This window comes from Lacerta agilis, chromosome 4 (assembly GCF_009819535.1).
Source record: "Lacerta agilis isolate rLacAgi1 chromosome 4, rLacAgi1.pri, whole genome shotgun sequence".
Classification (NCBI taxonomy): domain Eukaryota; kingdom Metazoa; phylum Chordata; class Lepidosauria; order Squamata; family Lacertidae; genus Lacerta; species Lacerta agilis.
In genome coordinates, this window is record NC_046315.1 from 28,023,327 (window position 1) to 28,029,326 (window position 6,000).

Sequence of the window (6,000 nt, forward strand, 5' to 3'; positions counted from 1 at the left end):
AAGTCAGCACTGTTTGCCTCTGTTCTCTCTGCTTAATCATGTTTTGAAACGTTGATGACCAGCGATAAGGAAATGCACTCACAGAACAACTTTGCTGAACAAAACATAAGAGGACGGCTGTAAATATCCATCAAGTTTGGAAGGAGAACAGAAGACATGGTGTGTGTGTGTACACACACACACACACACACACACACACATTTCTGAATGTAAGAGGAGTTAGAGAACAATGCACATGGCTGCATACATTTTGCACCTTTGCAGCAACCACATGACAACTGTCTGCCATAGCTCCTTCCGTGAAAACTGTAAGGGATGAACAGAATAATTCAGAGGAAAGATGTGCTGCTGAACACTGCTTTCACTGAACGTGCTGGTTGTACAAAGCACCTCTATCAGCAGAGCTCTCTCTCTCTGTGTGTGTGTGTGTGTGTGTGTGTGATGGAAGAGATCAGGCCTACCTCATGTATTGGTGAGATGTTGCAGGGTATTATCTTCACCACAGAAGGTATTATTCCTGCAAGTGAAGCAACGAAGGGGAACAGGAATTGGATATTGAGGTCACGGAGGGGAACAGCATGAGGCACCACTTACATGCTGGGGACAAATATTGAGGATACCAGGGTTTGACTCTGAAGGCTCTAACGTACTGATCTGAAACCGCTGCACATCTCTGAAGCCTAGCAGGGGTGGCGAAAGAAAGTGTAGGGGAATTAGAAGAAAATAAAGGGACATGGAAACATGTGTTTGGGCCACAGACCATGATTCATTGTTCCTAGAAGAAATAGACCTCCCACATGTTCCTTGGTGATTAATTTATTTGCTTTATCATTTAAATGACTGGGACCCAAAAGTATGTGTTCAAGCCTGCTCAAAAACAGCATAGCAAAGGATAGCATAAGGCATGTTGTTTGGAGGGGCTCACTTGCTGAGCATCACTCCACATGCTTTAGAATGGGATCGATGCTGCATGCATCTCTTCTCTCTCTCTCTGGCGATCACTCGTAGCCGAGTAAGATTGTCTTCCATAAACACGGTTTTAACAATGAGTCCGTAAGTGGAGGTCAATTCTGGATTCACATGTCCTTCCACAGAGGGGACATTGGTTTCCAGGTAGGAGTTGATCACAGTGTGGATTTGCCAAGCGTGCCTTCCTCTTACCACATTTCTCCCTTGCATCCTGAGTTTGAGTGTCTTCAAAGCTCGCAGGCCAGTGTTTCCCAGTTGTTGGTGTTTATACTACATTTTTTAAGATTTGCCTTGAGGCAGTCTTTAAACCTCTTTTGTTGACCACCAGCGTCACGCTTTCCATTGTAAAGTTTGGAATAGAGTGGAACGAAGTTGATGTTGAAGAATCATTGCTTCAACACTGGCGATCTTTGCTTCTTCAAGTACACTGGTATTAGCTCACCTGTCTGCCCAAGTGATGTGTACATTTTTTTTGGAGACACCGTTGATGGAATCTTTCAAGGAGTTGGAGATGGCATTTGTAAGTGGTCCATGTTTCACAAGCATACAGTAAGGTTGGTAGTACAATAGCTTTGTAAACAAGCATTTTGGTTTCCCTAGATGGCATCAGAGTAGGTGAGGAACTAATTTAAGAGAATTTGAGAAGTAATTTTTTAGAAATGTACTGAACAGTTCAAGGCAAAGAGCAGGGGTGGTTTAAAAAAGCCTATGGCTGCGACCAGAAAGACATATTCTCCAGATTATCCATGTTCAGATTGATGGGAACATTGGAGACAAATGCGGTAAGGTGAGTTTTTCTTGTTCTGCTCCCAAAGAGAATGAAAGGCAAAGCGTATTGTGACTGAAATTTCATGCAAAATGGAACTTGAAATGAATCTGCTCTGCCCACCCCACCCCACCATTCAGGCAGAACATATTTGAGGACAAAGCCAAAATTATTTCCCTGAAACAAATACAATTTCTTGGAGATGTGTGTGTGGAGTTGCTCCACACACCCCTCCAATAAATTGTTTAAAGCAAAACCTGAAGTGTATTTTAAATTTCCACCTTTTTTCAAGGGGAAAGTATCCCTCCCCCCGCAAGACCAGCAAAATAAAATTATGTGGGGTGGTGGTTGCATCTTGGAATATTTGAACACAAGACCTTCCTGTTCAGACCAGAGGATTTTCCCACAGTGGCTAACCAGATGCCTCTGGTTGGTAGCGCCACAAATAGGGCATAAGAACAACAGCACCATCTCTCATGTTCCCTAGTAATGAATATTCAAAAGTATGCTGCTTCTGATACTACAATCAATACTATATAGCCATTGATAACCTTATCATCCATGAATTTGTCTAATTCCTCTTTAAAGTCATGTAAGCTAGTGCTCATCGCGGTGGAGACAAATTTCATAAACTGACTATGTGCTGTGTGAAGAAATACCTTTTGACTGACCTGAACTTCCTGCCATTGGGTGGCTCTAAGTTCTAATATGAGAGAGGAAGAAAAACTTCCTTCTATCCACTTTCTTCACACTATACATCCAGTATATCTATAAACCTCTATCATTTCCCCTTTAGTCACTTCTCTGGCTCCCATGTCAACTATAAAGCCCCAAACTCTGTAGCCTCCAATCATTTTTACACACTTTATTTGCAAAAGCACCATTTTAAATCTGAGTTAAAAGAAATAATAGTACAAGAGTGCTGTGCGGTTGCAGACCTGAGCGAAACTGTTGTGTCTACTATATTTCAAGCAGGATTGCTACAGAAGTTGGATGAGTCATATAGGAACACTTCAGAAGGGGGAAAGTGTCTGGATCACAAGAAAAATAGACATGTTAAACTTAGAAAAATGGTTAGAGGGTAGATAATGGTAATTGGCTTTGAAAACATTTTAAATGTTGCTCTAAAGGGCATGGGGAACATTTTGGTCCATAATCTGAAGGCTCATTTTTTAGTCATCTGTACTGCAGGCACCTTGATGTGACAACAGTTTAGAACCATAATAGACATGATGTGTTGGCTTTCTGTGGTTTATTTTTTTCCTTCAAAAAACCCCAAATAGCTGACTGGGGCTTGCAACTCTGATCAAGTCTGAGATGTAGGGGGTAAATCCTTTACAGGTATGCCAACACTGGGAATGGGGCATTTGCGCGTGCATGATGTCACATGCATGATTGCCACCCCCCCCACCAGTCCAGCCAGGCTGACTTGGCCCGCCAGCTGCATCCCCAGCAGAGATCGCATGTGCCATATGACTTGTACTAGGCAATGTAGCCATGTGTGGAATCCCCTAACAACTCTTGACAAACTACAGTTCCCAGGATTCCTGGGCTGTTAAAGGGTGGATTAGTGCTTTAAATGCATACCTTCCAATAAGAAGAGGCCCAAACTGGGACACCATCTTCCAGGGCTGCACTCCCGCATGTGTCGCGTGACTTGTGTGAGATCACGGCCTCCAAAAAAGCACTATTCCGGGCGCAGTGCCCCAAAATGTGCGTTTTGGGGCACTGTACCCAGAAAAAAAGGCAGCCCAAAATTGTGTGAGATTGTAGAGGTCATTTTGGCCACTGTCCTGGAAAACCTAGGTTTTTAGCCTCATTGTGTCTAAAGTGTTGTGTGTGCCAGGAGAGTCTAAGGTACAGTGGTGCCCCGCTAGACAAATGCCTCGCTAGACGAAAAACTTGCTAGACGAAAGGCATTTGCTAGCGGAAGGCTGCCCCGCAAGACGAAAAAGTCTATGGGGCTGCCTCGCAAGACGAAATTTTTTTCTCATAGCGAAAACTGCTACTTGGTGCTTCGCTAAACAAAAAAATCGCTAGACAAAGATACTCGCAGAACGAATTATTTTCGTCTAGCGAGGCACCACTGTAATAAATACTGTTAATGTCCTTGACTCAGGTGCTAAGAGGACAGTTGGTTCTGAGACTTACATAAAGCTCTGACGCTGATAACATATGAAGCCATTTTGTATTGAGCCAGACCATTGTTCTATGTGGCCAAGTACTGTCTACGCAAGTCTACAGGCTCATGTAGGGGTGGATGGGCAAATCTGTCAAACATGGTTTCTCCAGTTCCTTATTTTTCCAGCATTAAGTTCAATTCACATTTTCATATCACTTTGTGGAATTTTTGTTTTAAGTTCTCATGAAAATTCACCAGCATTTTAGTGTGGATTTGTTTGTATGTGATCTTCCCTGTTGTTAACGTTTTTGCAATGCAATTTTTCCTCCTGTAATGCATTTCTGTATGTTATTTTTTTCAACAATATATGCATTTTTATGCACATTATGCCATGATGTGTGCATTTTTGTAAATATTACTTGGCTGGAGAACTGCATTGCAATATTTGTAAAAATGCAATGTTTGAAGAATGCTGGTGTTTTGTTTCGCATATTGTTTCAGAAAGGGCAATGTTTACTTTCCTTTAAATGCAAAATGAATGGGATTTCTTCCCCACCCCTAGACCCATGACAATATAATTGGGATGGATGCACCATGGCTCACAATCTGACGTAGGATTGTATGTGCTTATGCACATTAAAACCAGTGGGTTTAAATTAGCCTAACTTTGTGGAGTTACAGCCTTCTATATACTACCTGGAATTTATTTGAGGAAGGCAGGTTAATAAAAGCAGTCAGTTCACATTGGGATCTGTTCAGCAATAACATAAGACAAAGAAGAAGAAAAAAATCTGTGAATAAAATGGTGGGGGGGGGGACAACTTACTGGGGGAAACATTGTAAATACCATTTTGCAATTATTTGCCTGGCTGCTGTAATATGCAGTTACTCTGGGCTGGGCAGCAAAAGGCAAATGGGATGAGTTGTTAGTTCATTCTGTGCTGCTTTTGAGAGAGATTGCTGTGATGTGGTTCATTAAATGGAGAAACCAGCAAAACATATCTGCTGTGTCTGTAATAGCTGGAATGCACGTTGCTCGGTACAAAACGGAAATCAATATGTGGGGGAATTTTGTTAAGGATCAATTAGGGCCATGTCTCTCTTTTTGATCATTTGTAAAACAGAGGGTTGCTGCACATGAAACAATGAGTTTTCCAAAGCCAATACAGGAAGAAGAGGGAAACCTCTGTTTATTAGGATCATCTGGGGCTATGTCTCACTTTCGGATCCTTTAAAAAAACAGTATCGCCGCTTGTGAAACAACAAGCTTCCCAAATACAATATGGAAGGAAGAGGAGGACAATCTGCCATACATGCACACACAGTCAATTCTGCTTTGCTTTATAATGTCAGCCTGGGCAGGTTCTAATTAGCACACGCACAAGCTGTGCCATTCTTCAGTGCAGCTGGGAGATACTTAAATAGGTAGTGTGAAATTCGCTCCTACCTTACCAAAGTATCAAAAGGGGATGGCTCTCGATCTCACTTGCTGGATAGCTAAGCAATGGTATGGTGAATATTCTTTTCTCTGTCTCTTTTAGAGTGAGTGAGTGAGTGAGTGTGTGTGTGATAACTTTTGATTTCTGGAGTTAAATGATACCTGCAAGAGGTTGGGCAAGGAAAGAGAGTTCCAATATATGGCATCCCTGCAAGAGATGAGGCTGATGGGTCGTAGGTCGCGAATTGCCAATTTCCTTAAATGAGACACATAAAGAAGTATGTGAAGTTCTTTTAAGTCAATCTTATTCCTTTTCCAACTGTGCCGTACATATCTGCGGCCCTTTTGTCGGTATATGACCTAAGGAGTATGTTGTAGCCATCAGGGGTCTGTTTAATGTGCTACCCTTAAATTCTGTTGTGGCATCAGAGGAGGAACTGCCTTTGGGGGGGGGGGGTTATATGCTTAACCTTATATAAAAAGCCCTTATACCCCTGTATTTATGGCATCGAGACAATACACAATCCAAATAATAATTAAAGCAAACCTAAAAGAAGTCCTGCTCTAAATCAATGTAAAGGTAGTTGCTGAAGAATGTCAGGGAGTCTGTTGCCTCCGTTTAAACAGAACTAGGAAAATGTGTGTGGAATGCTTATGGAGAACAAACTCACCTTGAATAAGAGTGCTGGTAAAAATTGTTATGAT